General features: G+C 41.0%; 1 protein-coding gene across 2 annotated transcripts in view; it reads left to right on the top strand.

The window, feature by feature from the left end:
* KIAA1217 (KIAA1217 ortholog) overlaps positions 1-20976 on the top strand; it is a 669685-nt gene that overhangs the window by 302747 nt on the left and 345962 nt on the right. The window contains exon 1 of one of the 2 annotated variants that reach the window (XM_072955357.1): positions 14013-14094. The exons of the other annotated variant lie outside the window; for it this stretch is intronic. The gene's annotated coding sequence lies outside the window, so the exon portion shown is untranslated. Of the gene's footprint in view, positions 1-14012; positions 14095-20976 lie in introns of those variants that run through there. 2 annotated transcript variants of the gene reach the window in all.

The following is a 20976-nucleotide window of genomic DNA, read 5'->3' as shown; positions in this document are numbered from 1 at the left end:
TTGCAATTTTCATTTATTTAGGTTTTGGTTACATATTATTGTTACTATGCCTGGGAGCTGATTTAAAGTTAAATTAAAGGCTAGATTCATCAAGGTATTCTGAAAAAATTCAGTGACTCAAACATCCTGACCTAAATACTAGTTTGAACCATGTGCAATTAGATTGCCACATTAGATCATTTTGCCTTTAAAAATGACAATTGCATGATGTTTCGCCTAGTATTTTTTACTTGGAAATCAGTCATATTGTACTTTTCTTCCTTCCAGTTTTATTGAGATATTGAGATATTATTGAGATATTAAGGTGTACAACATCACGGTTTGACTTAACAGACATCATAAGATGCTGACCAGTATGTTTAGTGAACATTCCCCATCTCATATAGTTAAAAAATAAAAGAAAAAGAAAAAAAATGTTTCCTTGTGATAAGACTTCTTAGGATTTACTCTCTTAATAACTTCCCTATATACTATACAGCGTGTTAATTATATTAATCATGTTGTACATTGCATCCCTAGTACTTACTTATCTTATAACTGGAAGTTTGTACCCTTAGACCACTTTCATCGAATTCCCCCTGTTTCCACCTCCTCACCCCTGGTAAACACAAATGTGATCTCTTTCTCTGTGACTTTGTTTCTTTGTTGAAGCATAATTGCTGACAACACTGTGTTAGTTTCTGGTGCACAACATAGTGATTTGCTATTTCTATACATTTCAAAATGATCCCTACGATAAATCTAGTAACCACATGTCACCATGCAAAGATATATTATTGTTGACTGTACTTCCCACACTGTACATTTTATTACCATTACTTATTTATTTTGTGAGTGGAAGATTTGTATCTCTTATTTTCCCTCACTGATTTCACTCATCCCCGGACACATCTCCCTTCTGGCAACCAACCACCTGTCTGTTCTCTGTATCTGTGACTTTGTTTCTATTTTGTTCATTCATTTTTTAGACAACACATATAAGTGAAATCTACAATGTTTAGCTTTTTCTGTCTGACTTGTTTTACTGAGCATAATACCCTCTAGGTCCATCCATGTTGCTACAATGGGAAAATGCCACTTTTTTTTATGGCTGAGAAATATTCCATTTTTATATATAAATAACTGTGTGTATATATATGTGTATATCACATCTGCTTTATCCATTCACCTATCCACAAGCACTTAGGTCTAGTACCTTGGTTACTATGAATAATGCTGCAGCAAAAATAGGAGTGCATTTATCTTTTCAAAGTAGTGTTTTTGTTTTCTTTGGGAAAATACCTAGAAGTGGTATTGCTGGAGCACATGATAGCTCTGTTTAATTTTTTGAGGGGACTCCATACTGTTTTCCATAGTGGCTGCACCAAATTTACATTCCCACCAGCAATGCATGAGGGTTCCCTTTTTTGCCACATCCTCTCCAACACCTGTGGTTCGTTTTCTTTTTGATGATAGACATTCTGGCAGGTGGGAGGTGATTATCTCACTGCTTAGTTCTGGTTTACATTTCCCTGATGATCAGTGACGTTGAGCATCCTCTCATGTGTCTGTTGTCCACCTGTGTGTCTTCTTTGGGAAACCATCTATTCAGGCCCTCTGCCCATTTTGTTCTTTATTTATTTGATGTTGAGTTGTATGAGCTCTTTGTATATTTCAGATACTAATCTCTGTTTGGACATGTTGTTTGAAAGTATCTTATCCCATTCAGTAGGTGACCTTTTTGTTTTGTTGATAGTTTTCTTTGCTGTACAAAAGATTTTTAGTTTGATGTAGTCCCTTTTGTTTGTTTTGGCTTTTGTTTACATTGCCTAAGGAGACATAAGCAAAAATATATATATATATATATGTGTATATATATATATATATATATATTGCTAGAATCGATGTCAAAGAGCATACTGCCTGTTTTCTTCGAGTTTTTTGTTGTTGTTGTTGTTTTTCAAGATGTTAAAAAAAAATAAGTTTAATGTAGATGGCTCATTTCATAAAGAATTTCACAGGCACTCAAGACACTGAGCAGCTTTGTGTCCGCACGGCCACAACCCCTCCACTCCAGCCCTGTGGACATGTGCCCACCTCACAGGGGGCCTCGGAGGATCTGAGTCATGTGAGTCAATTAACACAAAACAAAGCTTTTAGGAAACAGCATGATTTAGTGCAAAAGATTCTCTGCAGCTCCGAGAAGTGGGGTCCACGTGAGCTGGCTCCAGGTGACTCAGACAGGCCCACCCCAGCCTCCTCCTCTGAGCAGTGGACGACTGACGGACACAAGCTGGCTACACGTTAAAGAGCACAGTTTACAGCCAAGTGTTTTTTGCTTTCTCTCCCTGATTTGGGTTTCCTTCCAGTGGCAAGCAGCTGTCCCGACAGCTCCACAGGCTGCAGGGCTACCTGGCCAGGCCGGGTTGAGGACTGGCTGAGGGTTACCCCTGCCCGTGCCCAGGGGCTGTGGGAACACAACTTGGGGTGAAGCAGCATTGGCCTACCTGTCACCCCAGTGTGGGGCCCTTCATCCCACACATCCCTCTGCTGTCCCAGCACATCTTCAGAGTGCCTCTCACCTGCCCGCAAGGCCCACCACTGCCTTATCCCTGTCTGACAGAGAAGGCCAGGGTGGGCCATCTGGGTGAGATGCTGGCCCCCTGGCATGTTCTTCTCTCTACAACCAAAAGCCCCCCGGACCAGGGCTCCTTCCTGGCCCACATTCATGCCTACTTTTCACTCCCAGCTGCTCTAACTGCTGCCAGGGCAGGAACAAAGGGGCAGCGGGGCCCCTCAGTCAGAGATCCGGCCCTGGTGCACCCCTGACTCCAAGAGTGGCTTCTCTGCACTCGCGCCTTTTCTGTCTGCTCCCAACACACACGACTCAATCCTGGATGCTTCCTCAAGGGAAGGGACTGAAAGCAGCCCCCAAAAGCCAGAAAGAAACTGAGGTGCCTCTTCAGAAATCCACACGTGAAGAGATGACAGCATCCTCAACAGACCTGGCCAGGAGGACGACTGGTGTGCCCGGACCCTCCCCTGGGCAGGACCCTCCTCTGGGCTGGCCCCTGATCCAGGAACCTGCCAAGCAGACCAAGGTGACCCTGAAGCCCAGCCTGGGACTCAAGCGCCCATCGCCTCACAGGGTGACAGATGGAGAAGAATCTGTGGCTTGAACCCAGACCTGAATGGCCCAGGGCAGAGTGAGCAGCTTCGCGGCAGTGCAGTGCATCAGCTGGGGGAGACTGACACTTCCCTAAGGCTGGGGCATGGGTCAGGAGTGCACCTGAGGAGGCTGTGTGGCCAGGAGAACCGCCCTCCAGACTTGCACCTGGGCAGCACACCCCTCCCTGGGGACTCCCACACCATTGGTGATGCCAGTGTCCTGGAGAGGCGACAGGGACACAGGCCCTCCAAGTGTGGACTGAACCCATGGGCCGCACCACACAGCATACCTTGGATAAGTGCGGCGGCCTAAAACCACAAGCCGGGGGCCCGGGGGACACTGGGCCTAAAGCACACACAGAAGGGTCCAGGCAAAAATCAGCAGGAGGGAGGGTGCCAGCGTCCCCTTCACAGAAAAGCGTCAGCCCTTTGCTCTCCGGGGCCAGAGACCTAGGCTGGGGGCGGGTCATGTCCACGGGAGGGAGCGGAACGGGCCCTGACCCAGTTGGCCAAGAGAAGACCACGCAGCAGGGACATCGACACCTGGTCACAATAGTCCACCCCAGAGCCAGGCGTGGGCCCTCTCATCTCTCATGTCCACGAAGACCATGAAGCACCTGCCCAGCCCCCCAACCGGCAGCATGGTCACGTGGATGCCCTGGACGAGCAGCTCCTGCAGGAGGCGGAAGTCCCCGTGCCCGCGGCCGAGCGGCACTGGCAGCACGGACACTTGAGCTGGGGGCGCAGCGGGACGCGCACGCGCAGGCACTGCAGGCAGAAGCGGGCGGCCAGCGCGGCCGTGAAGAGGCTGCAGCTGAAGGCCGGCGGGAAGCCGACGAAGCCGCAGAGCCAGCGCGCCCGGATGTGCAGTGGACGTTGCCGCGCTGGGTGCGGGCCAGGCCGGAGGCGCGCGCCGCTCCACGAGCTGCGTGCAGGTAGGTGGTGCGCGGGCCGTGGAAGGAGCGCACCCGCCGGGGGGCGGGCCTGGCCGGCCTCGGCGCCAGCTCGCCGCGGTGGCGGCGTCCAGGCGGCGGTCAGCATAGGCGGTCCGGGCACCTGGGCCTGGGAGTCTGAGGCTGAGCCCCGGGGGAGGCGTGGGCCGGGTGCCCCCTCCGCGCCGGCGGCCCCCTGTCCCTCGGGGCTGCGGGAGCAGGGCGGCCGCTTGGGGCCGACGACGGAGCGGCCAGGACACTCACACGTCACCCCACCCCCACCCTGGGCCACCCCGACCGGCCTTGGGCTCCCGTGCCCGGCGGCCAGCCTCCTCGAGGAGTTCTATTGTGTCAGGTTTTACACGGAAGTCTTTAATTCATTTTGAGTTTATCTTTGAGCATGATGTGAGAAAGCCGTCCATTCTGATTCTTTTGCACGTAGTTCTCCAGTTTTTCCAACACAATTTATTGAAGAGGCAGTCTTCTCCCCATTGTATGCTCTTGCCTCTTTTGTCATAGATTAATTGACTGTGTTTAAGTGTGGGTTCTTTTCTGGGCTGTCTGTTCTCTTCCATTGATCTTTGTGTCTTTTTTTGGTGCCAGTACCATCCTGTTTTGATTACTGCAGTTTTACAGTATCGGGATCATGACACCTCCAGTTTTGTTCTTCGTTCCCAAGTTGTTTTTGCTGTTCAGGGTCTTTCGTGTTATCATACAAATTTAAGAATTGTTTGTTCTAGTTCTGTGAAGAATTCCATTGGCATTTTGATAGGGATTATGTTGAATCCGTTGATTGCTCTGGGTAACATCGTTGTTTTAACAGTATTAATTATTTCAGTCCATGGGCACAGTGTATCTTTCCATCCGTTTGTGTCATCTTCAGTTTCTTTTTTCAGTATCTTATAGTTTTCCAAATACGGGACTTTAACCTCCTTAAATTTATTTCTAGATATTTTATTTTTCTTGATGTGGTCATATTGTGCTTTGACTTACGTTTCATTTTTCTTTTTACCTTGTGTCCTTTTAAATTTTGTAACAGTAGTTTATTTATTTTGGATGTTGGATTCTTTGTGTAAAGTGTGACCCACAAATAGGTATGGGTGTGGCATCTGGAGAAAAGATTTCATTTTTCAACTCCCTTTATAATGAGTGGTGGCCAGGCATTTAAGAGCACTGTCATTCTCTCATCATCCAAGCTACAAACTCTGGTTCTTCTTTGATTTGTCTCACTCTTTCCACACTGGATTCCACGTATGAGCTGTCTCATATGGTATTTTTCTAAGAAAGTAAATCTTGAAAGTTCTCATCACAAGAAAAAAATTTTAGCTCTATATGGCGATGGATGGTAACTAGACTTATTGTGACTATCATTTTGCAGTGTGTACAATTATACCTGAAACTAATACAATGTTACGTCAGTTATACCTCAATAAAAAGAGAACTCTTGCTCAAGGAAAAAAAAAAGTATTTTCCTGCAACAATATGGAAATAAGTCAGACAGAGGACAAATGCTATGTGTTTTTATTTATATGTGGAATCTAAAAAACAAAACAAATGAAGTAATATAATAAAGACAGAGACTCACAGCTATAGAGAACAAAATAGTGGTTACCAAAAGGAAGAGAGATGGAGGTTGGGGGCAGGGGAAGTAAGTGAAGGAAATTATGAGTTTTGTATAAATTACCAGTTATAAAATAAGTAAGTCATAGGGATATAATGTACAGCACAGGGAATATAGACAATATGTTATAATAACTTTAAAAAGGTATGTAATCTGTGAAGATATCAATTCATTGTGTTGAACACCTGAAACTAGTAAAATATTGTAAGTCACCTATAATTCAATAAATTAAAAAGTAAAAGTTAATTAATTACTTAAAAGAGGGAGCAAGAACTTCTTTCTCCTTCCTCCTTCCTAGAATGCAGATTTAGTGAATGGAGCTTCAGCAGCCATTTTGTTCCATGAGGTAAATCGATTTGGAGTCTAAAAGCCAACTCTTGGATACCAGATTATAAAGACAAAAGAAAACTGTGTCCTGAGTATGTATCTCTTCCATTCAATGCCTATGAGCTGACTTCTTCTACATGACAGAATAAAACCCATGTATAGTTTATGCTTCAGTTTTGGGGATGGTGAATCACTTACCTCTAGCTGAATAATAAGCCAGAAAATAGGTTCTCAATGAGTATCTCAGCTTGTTTCACCTTTCTCTTATCAAGATTCTATGCCAAATGAACAACAGAATACATCTCAATCTGCTCTGATCAGTTTACATATTTTTCTGCCTAAATGTACAGGATAGGACCAAGTCCTCTTGAAAAGTTCCCATCAACTATTTTATCACCAGTATAAATATATATAGTATATCTTGTAATGTCTTGCCACATCAAATCTCTTAGCAATCAGAATCTTTTTCCTTTTAAAAGACCCTTGCCACTCACACAAGGGATGAAGAATATTGCTTAGTGTTGCAAAGGGGCAGAATAATCCTGGCAAGTTGCTGGCTGCAATATCATTGCTAAGTTACTTTCTGCTTGTCATGGAGCTAGTAAAGTGAAAGAGAAAAAAATTAATGAACTATTAGTGGTTTGCATTACTTTGCAACATGGTAGGTGATGCAGTGGAGTTGCCCACACAGAGACAGGTCTGGGGGTCCACCTAGGTGGGGGTTCACCTAGGAGGGGGTTCAGAACACCCAGCAGGCATCTCAAGGCAGGGAAGCGGGGAAGAAGAGAAAGATGCTGTGGGAATTACTAGCCAGGAAGATTCCAGAAGACTGCAGGTGTCAGATTTGACCTCTTATTGTAAGGCAGACCATTTTACTTTACCCAGTAGCTGTGAGTGCCTGTGTAACCATAGGGATTGTTTATGATAGGAGGAAATCACATGGCTTCAGAAAAACACTAACCTTGATTGAGTCAGGGACAGAAATGATAGGGCTACCTCAGAGCCAAAACTATTTTGGTGGCCAAAATCAGATAAAGCCACCTGATAATCATGTTATTAGCTAGAATTCAATGACTGAAGGATTTTTAAGTTTAAAAATACATTGTAGGTGGGATAGTAAATAAAAACTGGAGGGAAACGAAAAAATGTGGTGCTTTTAGTTTTAAATGATATTAGCAAAATACATCTTAGAATTTACTACCCAGAAAGCCTAGCTTAAATCTGTTGTGAAATAGTTGAACAAATATTAAGAGAAAAGAAACCTTTAAGCCAACTAAAGGTTAGAAAAATGAAGAGTTAAAAATCTTTTTTTTTTTTACTAGCATGATTGGTTTTTTATGGAATAATAAAACTAATGGACAAGGAGAATGCAATAGACATAATATATCTGAACTTTCAAGAAGCAGTTTTTGCCATGTCACTGAATTTTACCTGCTAAGTGAGTTCAAGATCTAAATATGTCCCCTAGATTAAAAAGCAGATGGAAATCTGGGTAATATCTAAGAATGAATGATGGGGGAGATTTGGGAAAGCAAAGAGCTTTCAAACTGGCTATAGCCTGAGTCTCACTTTTCATTGAAGCTGAAAATGGGGTCAACACAATGAAGAATAACAAAATAAACAAACAAAATGCCTCTGTGGGTATTTCAATTACTTAATGTCACCAGTGGGAAGAAACGTACCAACTCTTTGGCCTACCTTCCCAGTTGCCTTTTAAATGTTTCATTGCGATAACTACCTTGTTTCATGAAGCTAGTTGGGTTCATCAGTTTTTCACTAGAACTATGGTCTTTTTTTAAAAACACACTTGAGTTCACTGGATATATCACTGAGCAGATTTGCACTGATCCACAGCTTTGTAGTCTCTGGATGCCTCCCACTTTTTGTCAGTAATTCTCTGTATGCTGGAGAAAATCAGCCAGAAGGTGAATAGATGGAAATTGGATGATGGAGTAAAAAGTAAGAAAGTAAGCTAAAGGAGATCTGAAATGAAAAGAAATCTAGATGGATGTTCAGGGGGAAATGAAGACTGCTGAAAAGGAGAGGAAAAAAAACTTAAAAGTTAAAGGAAGCATGATGAATGGGATGACTGATCCAGGAATAAATACAAAAAGAGCTAGGAATAAAAAGAAAATGATAAAAGATAGAGGAAGAACTGAGTAGCTGTCAAAGTGATCAAAGACAGCAATAGAGGGTTCGGTTTGAGAGCAATTTGGAATTGGTGACAACTGAAATATTCCGTTTGATCGTTGCTGACAATTCATGTATTTTTTTTCATTCATCATTTTTTACAAACTCATCAAGTGCAGAATGGCTTTGATGTAACTATGGATGAGAACTGAACTTTGGACAGTCTTATGGACCTGAGTTTGCACAAGAGAATTGTGGGTCATAATTTTCCTTCTCAGTGTTGGTAAATCAATTAATCTCTGTCTTCATATAAAGATGAACTAGTGGTATATTGGTATCCATCCATCGTAGGAAAGTGAAGTATCAGCCCAGAGTTCAGAGCTCTCCTTTCTCCTTAGGTAAAATAGGATATTCTGTGATTTTATTCATTGCCTTCAGGAAGCTAAAAAACAAAAAAGAAAGAAAGAAAAAGAGAGAGAGTAAAAACATGAAGATTCATTTTTTCCATTCATTTTCCGGAAGTTTGCATTCACTATTAATGATTGCTACGATTAGGCAATAAAAACATACAAATTTAAGATTGGCATCCCTTTCACAGTGAAATGGAAGTATGTAATTATGTAGCTAGAGAAGAAATACACATGTAGATTGAGGCATTTTTATGCAAAGTCCTGATCAATAGCTTTTTTCCTGTTTTCCTGTGACTCCAGTAATGCAAATAGATTATAAACCTTTTTTGAAAAGTGTTATGGGAAATAACTCATTAATAAATGTGAAATGTTGCCAAATGGCATAGATTTTAAGTGCCTATTATGCCGGTAATGTTTCTGCATTGTAAATTTGAATTTTAAATTGTCAGGGGAAAATAGTTATGTTAGAACAATGCAAGTTTTCGTTTCCTCAAAGTGCATAGTAAAAGTCAGGTAATATGACAGCTAACCACCAAAACCTATTTTCAAATTATTTTTTCCAGGCATGACATGTTTTTAATACATTTTTCTTTATGCATTCTTTTAACTTAAATATTCAGATTTTTGTAGCTACAATGGGCATTGTATTAACATTTTTAGTGACACATTAATGTATGCCAAGAAGGATTGTGTTATGTGGTTTGTTTATACCAGTAGTTATTTTTGATGTTAGCTATTTGGTGCAAAATACAATTCTTACACGTTATGGGAACATAAACTTTATTGCGGTCTCATTATCATGCAGAGGCCAAATATGAGCAAAAGAATAGCATCCTATATTAATCTTCCAAAGATTGGTTATGGGTAACCCCAGTAATTGTATTACAGTTTAATTAATAGAATAAGAAGGGAATAAATAGCTTCCCTTCTGCCTGATAAATGTAATTCTCTCATGGCAAAATATGTGCAGTGAAATCCAGCAAAGAAGTTCTGATGGAATGGCTTTTTGTCTAGATCAGTAATGCAATCTTCTCTTCTATGCCCAAAAGAAAAAAAGCAAAACTCCATCCTAAGGCTGTATTTTAGGTATTCATTTTGGGGGGAAAATACTTGCTTTTTCAACTTTAAAGAATTAGATCCCATTGAACTAGGGGGGAAAAGTATCTAAAATAGCTTAAATTGTTTTTTGATTTGGAAATGCAAAAAGTCATCACTGTCTATGGGTAAAGCGACCTTGGTTTCAATGAGCATGCCTGACATTTTTCTCCTTTGCACAAACACTTGTCCTTTGCTGATGGTACTGTGGAAATTTCCCCTGGGCAAAACAAAATCAGAGGGGTGCATTCACGGAGAAAATATTCTGGATGGGGAGTCTGGTACCTTTGATGGTTCATTTCAGGTCAAATATGGGCATTTCCCTGCAACTTTAAGATTTTCTGACACATGCATCGGAAAAGCGAGTTATTACTACATCGACAGAGGTACTGTGAGTGGTAGGATGTGTCTGAAGGTAAAACAAACTGCAGTGTCTTTCACTTACTTCCACAACAGTGTGCTCACCTCGAAGTCTCACACAAAGAACCTCACACGTCTGTGGCTGTTTGGTTCAGCTGGCCAGGAACAAAAAGCTTGACACACGGCTGACAACGACCTGCCTTCCTTCCCTGTGGGAGGCACGTGTTGCGTGCTGGCGATGGAGTAGTGACAAAGACAGACGGGGTCCCTGTTCTGGAGTTTCCCTCAAGTGGGTAGAAATGAAAAATTAACGCCCAAACAACCGAATGAGGTGACTTCAGATGATCATTTCTGGGGGTGGAGTTGCTATGTTCCAACATACATCTCAAGGCCATTCTCTTCCCTTGAACTTAAGTGGCACCATTTTCTCCCAGCCGACACCCATCTCTCAACTGGTCTCCTCATTTTGACTCTTACCTGCTTCCCATCCTTCCACCACAGTGCGGCTAGGGAAATCCTTTTGAAAACATAAATCAGTTTGTAGACATTCCCCTGCTTAACTTCATCCCCTAGTTTTGGCCTGCCCTTGGGAAACAGCCAAACCTCCACATCATTCCTGCAAGACCAGAGACATCATCTGATCTCTGCCTGTCTCTAACCCTCCCCACATGCCTACAGTGCCCCTCCAGTGTCCTTTCTGCTTTGAGGAACATATCATGTCTGTCTTTGAACTTGTAGATTTTATTTTTAATTTAATTTTATTATTATTTGAGGGGGGAGGGAGGTAATTAGGTTTATTTATGTATTTATTTTTTTATTGGTGGTACTGGGGATTGAACCGAGAACTCATGCATGCTAAGCATGTGCTCCATCACTTGAGCTATACCCTCCCCACCTGAACTTACAGATCTTACAGTTCACTCCACAGCACCATCCTTCTCAGATTCTGGCGTTCAGCTAATATGTCACCTTCTTAGAAAGGTCATCTCCGGCCACCTGACCTAGGACAGAATCCCCACCCAACTCAGCAGCTACTTACTCTACAGCATGTGTTTCTCCCCAAACACATCACAATCTGAAATTATCCTGTTTGTATGTTTTGTTTCTGAGTTTCCCCTTCCTCTCCATGAGTCCAGAGAGCTTGCCTATGTGATTCCAGCTCAGCACAGTGCCTAGCACGTCATAGCAGCTCAAGAAATATTTGTTAATGGACTGACTGACTGATCAGATTGATGAATGAGAAAAATAGCTACATTCGTGGGATCTAGAAAGCCAGATCAGCATTTGTCATTTAGGGAGAAGGAATTAAAACGTGAGCAAAATTTGGGATGGCTGGGGAGATTGGGGAAGTTAAAGCAGAGAGTTCAGAGTGGCAGGCAGTAATCGAATCAAGCAGCTCAGCTGTTCCGGAAAAAGTGCAGGCTGGCTTTGGGGTGAAAAGGCCAGGCCAAGCACTGTCCAGTAGGACGGATGACCTCACACTTGTTTACGGGTTGTTCTGGGGTTATTCTCTTCCTGCTCACATGGTGCGAGTTCTCACAGCGAAACCGCTTGCTCGCTGAGAACAGGAGCCCTGTCTTTCTCCAGTGGCTCCCAGTGTGGCCCCAGGACCACCACAGTGGCTCCCTGCTTCTTACATAAGCTCCCTAAGGACAGAGGTACTAAGTCCTGGGAGGGCACAGCTGCTGTCCTTCGGCTTTTTCTTTTCGGGTTGACGTCCCGTCTTCCTGTACAGCCCCAGCATTAGGCAGCCAGATGTCTGGATTCCTTGGGACTAAGGATGTTCCTGGATGCAGGACCTTCAGTTTTAAAACTAGGGAAGTCCCATTGGGGACAACTGAGTCACCCTGCCAACAGGCCACCAGAAAGGCAGCATCCTGCATCCTTATCTTTTTCCTCAAGGTCTTAGTCCCAACAGCCTGCTCCAGCCACTTCCTGACTTGGACTTAATCTTCATTATTTTTCCCTCCACTGATGGCTTTTCTGTACTTCTTGCTCTCAGCTCTGCGTCTCTGCCTTCCCTCCTGATGATGTCCGGGTTCTGCCTCTGACAGTGCCATCCTTCACCACCCTTAAATGTACGGTCTGATCTATTCTGGCCCCTGGGAGCTCGGGGACCCTCCCCACCCCAAGAAGCCCTCCTCCCACCTCTACTTTGGGAGAAATGGGAGAACATGGAGGGACATTCCTTAAATACAATTATAATGATATCTCTGACTACACAGCTCAGAAAAAAAAATGCCTAAGTATTCATAATTATCTAGTAATGCTCTATCATATAGAAGGTGGGTCTGCAAGTTTTCCTATAAAGGGCTACAGTCATCTTTTAGGTTTTGTGAACCACCCAGGCTCTGACATAACAACTCAGCTCTGCCACTGTAGCATGAAAGCAGCCATAGACAGTATGTGAACAAATGGGCGTGGCTGTTTTCCAAGAAAACTTTATAAATAGTAGCAGAGGGCCTGATTCGGACCCTGGGCCACAGTCTGTGTATCTCCAATGTAGAACATCCTTCCAGATAATTAAAAAAAATTTTTTTATTAAGTCCACAAAAGTTTTCTTTCTCCCTCCAACACAGATGAGCTGGAGCTCCACATATGACTTACACACCGTCTTCTGGATTCCTGTCTTTATCTCTTTTCTTTTCTTCTTTTTTTTTTTTTTTTGGAGGAAAGATAATTCGGTTTAGTTATATATTCTTTATCCCTTTTCATTGTTCATGCTGTCACTACACTGGACTTAGGGAAACATGTGCCCCACCAAGTAAATTCTTGCACAAAGATGTGGACATGGAAAGAGATGGTGTGGAACTTATTTTTAGAGGATGTTTAACACCAGTTTGTAACATAAAGGATGGATACAGAGAGCAAATAACTAGAGTCATTGAGATTAATATAGAGTTGATGCTTTGTTAATGGGATTGCTAGATTACTAGAGTAAGACTCCTCTGCTAGGCAGTGGTGTCCTCACTGTCACCCTAAAGAGTGGTCTTAAAGGTACATCTTGAGATACTTGATATTTGCGGTTTTGTATTTTTCTGTGGGGTCAGTGGGCAGGGCTCTGTGGCCGTGAGGGGCGTACTAGAGGGCTGCTTTCATTATATGTACGATTTAATATTCCTGAGCCAACTGGTGTCTTCATAACATATTTTGAGATGTGCCATCCTTAGAAGAATATTTTCAAATGGGGAAGGGGTGGAAGGGGAAAGAAAACACTGGTGACATTTTAAATTAATTTTTCGGAATGAACTCACAGAGTGCCCGTAGGTGGAAACTGTTTGTCTCAGATTAGGAATCAGGAGGTGGATGTGGAAAGATGCAGGGAGGAAACAAAGAGGGAAAGAAGCCTGTATTGCAGGCTTTACCTGGTCCTGGAGGTAAGACGTGATTGAAACAGGGACTGTGACAACCAGAGCACAGGCGCGCTGTTGACCTGCTGCCCACAAGCCATCCCCGCTGGTGGGGTTATTGCAGAATAACAGAGTTCTCTGCAGAGGAGCAGCCGCCCATGTGGGCTCATTGCTGAGCACATACTGCTGAGTCTGGAAAACCAAGAGCCTTAACAAGTAAATTCCACACCCCCTCGAATTTGTGCCTCAATCGGAAAGCCTCAGCAGGAAATCCTCCATATGTTTTCCTTTACTACAAGGAACTTCAGAGAATGAGTTCATTTCTCTTCAAACACGCTCGCATTGCTGTAAATCAGCACTGGCCAGATAATGAGAAATGTCACCAGGAATAGGAGGGGACGCCTACCAGCGGAGATAGGGGAGCAGTTGCACTTCTGAATTAGATATTAGTTTGGGAGAGGTTTTATTTTTCCCTTTGCTGCTTACATTGTGGACTTTGTGGGCTTTTTTTTTTTTTTTAAAGGACAATCTTTTGCTTTGGACTGTTTCCTAGAACTTGGATACCTGGAGAAAAAAATATCAAAGGAAGATTTCTCAAAGATTTGTCCTATGGAAGCACAGAGGTCCCTGAGGACCAAAGGATTGTAGCTCAGATTAGTCCTTGCTCTTTAGCAAAAAAGCCAAATGTGAAATTCAGGATTACTTTAAAAGTATCACTGCAAGTAAGTACTTTGTCTTTGTTTTCTTTTCTTCCTTCTTAATCCTCTAATAAGCATCTTTTTTGCATGTTGTAATCTCAGTGAAGTTACCAGTTGGACTCTAAAGAGAAGTAAAGTAATTTGCTAGCTCATAAATTAATTACAAGATGAGATAAGACGTGTTCTGCTCTTAATTCTGTTTAACAGGTAGCAGGTAATATTTATAGCAATGTTTGTGTTTTTATGCCAAGAATTATTTAATTTCATTAATGCTTCAAGTGAGTATCTTTTGCCTCATTTCCTCCAGTAATATAAACTCTATTTTAAATTGGAAAATAAGCCAGTAAAAATGTCTTCTGAAAAGAGCATTGTCGCCCGAGCAAGCAAATCGGCTTTTGTCGACTTCTCTGGACTATTTCAGGAGAATTTGCTAAAGGATCTGTAAATCTACAGAGTAAAATTTGCTACAGCTCTGATTCTTGTGAATCCCCCACCTTTTAAAAATGGGATGAAATGGTAAATGTGAAAAAAAAATGCTTACTCAGTGGCAAAAGGGCATTGAAACATTAAAATATTTCAGCTGCAAATACCTTTTCTTGATTACACTATTTTTTTTCTTTTTTCCTTTTCTTTTGGTTGGGGGAGGTAATTAGGTCTGTTTGTTTATTTATTCTTAGAGGAGGTACTGGGGATTGAACCCAGGACCTCATGCATGCTAAGCATACACTCTACCACTGAGCTATACTCTCCTTCTGATGACAGTATTAAGTTGAGCACTAGCAATGCATTTGCTGTTGCCTGCTCAAGACTCCAGGAGTCAAGAGCTGTCAAGCTGATCTAGCATATGGTTAGATGGTGCACAAATCATCAGAGAGGCAACCAGAAGTGGCCAGAATACCCTGTTTCCCTCCAGATGCCTAATTTCTACCACCCGTCCTTCTGCCCTCCCCTCCCGATGTGGTAGCCGCAGCAATTTGTTCATGGAGAAGTCCTGCTACCTCTCCAGCAATCGTAAACAAAGGGCTGGCGGCTTTCAAAGTCAAGCCTTGTCTAGTTGATATTTGGACAAAAATAAACACAGGAATGATCTGTGTTTTCTCTGCACCCCAGTTCCTGCACTGCCCCCCCCCCAAAGCCATCATCTGGACCAGAGCTTTCTGCACATCTGCTGGTTCTGAAACAATGTATTCAAAAGAAAGATAATGGTGAAAACCTCTTCCGTGAGTGGACACAGTTGCATTCCTTCCTCCCTCCAGTTTCCCCTGGTCTACAGAGACTGGCTGTCTTGGCCTCTTGGAAACATGATTCCTGTTCATCAGTGGTTGCCAAAGCCAAGCGCTCCCAGCACTGGCCTTGTTACTGTGTAGCCCATCAGTTAAAGATCATTATCTGCCAAGCCATCTGTTATTTTCCCTTAGGAGATGGTGTTATTTCAGTTCTATAGGTATCTTTTAAATTCCCCCCTACCTGTTGTGTAGTAGCTAAATGTAGTCCAAGGGTTAAGTCCTGTTGAGAGCAACGGGAATCTCTGTCCCACTTTTGAAAGTGTTAGTGGAAATGGGGTAATTTTGGGTGGCTCAAAAGGGTGGGGGTAAACTGGGAACTGCAAAAGATATAGCCAAGTGAGAGTCTGTTCTTTGACATCCTGAATGGTTGTTGCTTTTAGAGGAGTTACTTGCTTCCTGATTTAGCTGTGCCTAAGGATTTGTGCTGCTTTTATGGGGCATAGGGTTGCCCCTTTATAGATACTGGCTACCCACCAGTGATGGTGGATTGGGGCTCCACCCTTATGAAGGAAAGCCATGAAGAAGGTGAGTTTTCCTACTCGTCATGCTCCTCTTTATCAATTTAGAAAATGTTCAGTAGATTTTGCCTTCTTTAAGTGGTCCATTATCTACCTGCTGACAGTGGACCTCTTATGACTTCTTCCCCCACCACCAATGGAAATTACATTGCTGAATTTCAAAAGCCATCAGGTCATCAACCTCGGGGAACTTCCTTTGTAAAGAGAAAATTCAATTTGCTTTGAGCATCTCTTTTTATAAACTTAAGTCTTGGACAGATCTGAAGTATTGTGTCCTGTAGTACATATGTCCTGTGAAGTACTATGTCCTGTAATGACAATGATGATGAGATGATGATGATGATGATGATATCTAAGTACTGATTGCCATCTTTTGCAAGGTGTGATACTGAATGTTCTGTGACACTTGAGACTTTGTATCTTTCCTGCCTTACCTGTAATGCAGCTAGTGTAGACAGCCTCCTTCACATATTTCAATGGATGAGGAGCTAAAAAGACCTAAGAATGTTCCTATCAACTAGCATCCTGTATCTTTCTGTTTGTTGCCGTTGTTGTGTCTTTCTTTCAACTGTCTAACCACCAAGGTTATGGACTGTCCAAGCTCCTTTCTGTGTTACTTCAATTCATGGATAATATTTCTGGCAGAACATAGGTAGCAGGCTGGGGTGGAGCAAGAAGAGAAACTGGGGCTTCAACAGTGAGCTTTAGTACACGTATTAGAAATGGCTTTCATTTCTCTCTGCTCTGCATTAGACTCTATATGGAGTGTGACTTCACCCCAAGTCATGCTTCTCTGTGCTTCACTTTCTGCAGGGTTACGGGGATAATTAAACTTTGTTGGCTAAAAGCATCAAAATCATGGGGAGAAAACAGCACATTCATGAGCATATGTGTTTTAATTGCTTGTGTTGGGTCAGGTTCTCGCTGGGGACAAATAAGACACTTAGAAGATACAATAAAGTCTTTCAAGTTACCAGAAGGTGGGGAATATGGAGGGAGATTGTTGTTTTGCAGTTGTAAAACATATATTTTAAGTAAGGTTTACTGTTAATATCTACTGTTACAAAACTTTATTGACATATGACAAATTGAGACAAGCTGGTTTGTAGATTATCATTCAGGACCAGTGGCATATGAAATAATGAATAAATGAATGAAGAAAGAATACATTTATAAATTGGGGAATGGAAGTCATTTGGGGATTTAATAACACTTTTTTTGGTTGTTTCTATATTGTTTCTAACCTGGGTCATGGGAACATTTTAAGCTAATTTGCATCCTTGACTACATCTTTGACTTAATGATTGTTTATTGAGTATCATTAAGGGCATCATTTTCTGGAATAATCCATGATTACATTTGGGAGCAGATGTAGTGTACTTTGAAGATGGCATCCACGAAGAGAGAAAAAATTGAATTCAGAAACACTGTCCTCTCACAACTTTAGAGTCACAGAAACCTGAAACTAGAGTCGATTTTGGATTGTCTTATCCAACTCCTTTACATTCTATATGAGGAAACTGAAGTCAAAAAGTGATTTTACACATCACTAATTAGCCACAGAACTAGATGAGAAGTCTAGCCTCTGGCTTCCAAATCCAATGGCTTTTTTGTTTACTTTTCAATTCTGTTTTTAGTATATTTTTTTTGATGATTAAAAAATAAAGATATGCCTCCATGATCATAGTAATTGCAGGGCTCTTTTGCCTTTTAAATATCTTAATATAAAATATCTAAAACACACAAAAATAATATCATAACTATCTGCAAATCCACCATCAAGATTAAATATACGTTACTTTGCCATCTTTACTTAAGATAATGTGTAAAATAAAATGAAACACATTACAAATACAGTCAAAGCACTACTCCCACCTTTCTCTCCCCCTTCCCTCCCAAGAGATAATTATCCTAAAATTCCTATATATGATTCCCATGCACTTGAGTGTTTTTACTATGTGTGTGTATGTGTGTATATGTGTTGAGGGGGTGGGCTGTTAGATCCAGATATGAATGTATCTATATGTAGTTATAGCTAATATCTATTTGTGGTCATACTATTGCTTTGTGTTCAATTTTTAAATATGTAAAGCATTGTCTTTATTTATATATTCTTTAAACTTTTAATTCAGGGTTGTTTTGGAGATGTATCCATGTCGATACATAGGTATCTGGTCAATTTTATTTTAACTGCAGAATAGTACCATGTTGCATAAATAATCAAAGGCTGATTTATCCATTTTCTTATTGAGGGAAATGTGATTGTCTCTGCAGTTTTGCTAAACAGTACTGCAGTGGTCCTTGTACACATCTTCTTATACTTATGCTAGAATTTCTCAAGAAGAGTTCAACCTAGAAGTTGAATTGTCAGGTCACAGGGATACACATCTTCACTAGAGACTGTTAAATTGTTCTCCAAACTGCTGGTTTATCTGACCACCGACAATGTTGAGCAGTAGTTCTAAACTCGCTGCACGATCACCTAGGTGCATTTTAAAATTAATCAATTCCTAAGTCCCACCCCAGACCCAATTAAATCAGAGTCTCTGGGGATGGGAACCAGGGCTGGTATTTCATTGCAGTTCCCTGGGTGATTCTAATGTACGTCTAGGGTTAAGAACCACTGATTTAGCATTTCTGTTTCCCCACATCTTTTCCAGTATTTGGTATTATCAGACATTCTGTTTTACTAATCTCTTGGTTGCCAAGGACTTTCTCATTGCTGGTGAAGCTAAGTGTATTTGTATAATATTATTGACCATTCCAGTGCCTTCCGTTGAGAATTATGTGTGGTATATTTCACCCATTTTTCTTTCTTTAAATGCCTTTTATTATTGATTTATGGGCACTTTCTTCATATTCTGGACAGTAATTGTGAGAAAGGGCTATATAATTGACAAATATCTACCCTAGTCAATAATTTATCTTTTCACTTACTTGTGGTATCTTTTATCATGTATAGAAGTTTAAAATTTTTAATATAGTTAAATCTGTCAATGTTTTTCTTTATGGTTTGTACAATGGGAAATCTTAAGTGTTTTCCCACATGATTTAATAAAACTATTTTTCTATATTGTCTTCAAAATGTTTTACAGTTATACTTTTTCCCAATGAGATCTTTAATCTGTCTAGAATTTATACTTCTGTATGGTGCAACATTTGAGCAAAGTTTATCTTTCCTTTTTTTTTGGTTCTAGTACAGTTTACTAACTAATCCACGAGTCCACCTTTTCACAGTGATACTTAATGCTATTGAGACCTCGTACATCTTTTTTCCAGTCTTTCCTTGTACCAATACTATGTTTTAATTATTACAGTCTTATAATAAATGAACCCTTTTAAACTATTTTTTCACAAGTACGTATTGTTCCTGATTATTCACAGTACCATATGAATGTATATGCATCACCATTTCAAGTTACATGGAAGACAGTGTTGGGATTTGGCTTATGATTACATTGAATTTATAGATTATTGGGGAATGATTTCTCTAACTAAATTTGAATGTCCCCATTCAAGGACATAATTTAGCTCTCCATTTATTGAAGCTGACTTTCATGTCTTTCAATATATTTTACAATTTTCCCTACAAATATCTTCCACATGTTTGTTAGATTCATTGCCAGGGACCTTATAATTATTGTTGAAGTGAGTTATTTTTATTGGAAATTTAATTTTTTCTGAAATATTTTAACTACTGGCTGACAGTTTGTAGAAACATAATAGATTTTTAAAATTTTTATTTATTTTAATTTTTTCCATAATAGATTTTTGTTTAACTCTTGTTTCCAACCATGTTGAACTCCCAACAAATCTTATAGCCTGTGTGTAGCTTTGTAACAAAATCCTAGGAATCAAAGTTGCCTAATCTCCCCAAAATGTTCTCCCATTCTCTCTACCATTCACCATAACATTCTAGCAAGTCCACAGATATTATGGGGGCTGTATTCAACTTTTTTTGCTGTTAATATTTCTTGATCTGATTTGTCCACATATAATTTTCATGACACATCAAAGAATACACTGCCAAACAAAATAATTAGCCTACTAAAGAGAATGTTAATTATTGAATGCTATGACATATTTCAAAATATACACTGTTGGGAGTTTTTATAACTTCCATTGAACATGCTATGATTTTGACATATATTGCCCCAAAATTCTGTTTGGAAGGAACAAGTTAGTCATAACACACGGTTGAAATAAAAATAAAGGATTCATTAAAAAAACAACATAGCAAATATTCTTTCAGCACTTGATACTCAAAAGTTATTTCTGAAACCTCCCCATATTTAGATTAAATCTCTAAAACAAATTATTATAAAAATAGACCCATCTCCTCACTGGATTTCATTTCGTGTTTGGACTGAGGTGGAGTCAGTTGTTAGCTGCATGATCAGAGCACAGACGCTGAGTCTTTTTATTTACTTAATTAAGAATCGCCGTTTCAAACCCTCATCAGTGGTTTCCAATGGCAGTAATCCCTGCCCAAACAGTTGTTCCTCTGGATCCTAAGTATTTTGCCAAAACATTAACTTCGACTTGACCCCTGATGGTAACAGGAGAGATATACAAGGGTCAGTAATCATTTCTAGAAGACTATCAAGTATGGACTGTACCCTGGCTTATGTAACTTGACTTTAAAAATAATTATAATGTGTTTTTCCTTTTAAATGACTCAGATCAGCAAGGCTTATGAAAATATTTAAATCCTTATCAGTTGGAATGAAAAGGGCTGGCTCCCAAAAGTGCTGACCTTAGAATTTTTGTGCTGGTTTGTTGATGCTGCGTGCTGATGCACATGACCTGCTGATGTGTGGCTTGGCATGCCACCGAGGCTTTTTCACCCCTGCTGGATGTGAAAAGGCTTCCAGGCCCCTCCATGTGCTGCAGCACATTGCTCCAGCTCTCCAACAAAGCTGTTAATTGGCGTCTGTGACTAACAAGCATACAGTCCCAGGAGCAATGGAGCAGTCTTCCATCACCCGTTAAGATGAGCTCTCAGCCCCAAGCTTATCAATTCTGAACCAGGAGAAGCTAAGACCAAAGGCTTGAGATAAGACAGTCACTGGCAGCTTCATAAACTGCATTCATTATTCTGC

Source organism: Vicugna pacos, chromosome 35 (genome assembly GCF_048564905.1).
Source record: "Vicugna pacos chromosome 35, VicPac4, whole genome shotgun sequence".
Lineage (NCBI taxonomy): Eukaryota > Metazoa > Chordata > Mammalia > Artiodactyla > Camelidae > Vicugna > Vicugna pacos.
Note: the sequence above shows the minus strand (reverse complement) of the source record. Positions and strands in the feature narration are given on the sequence as shown.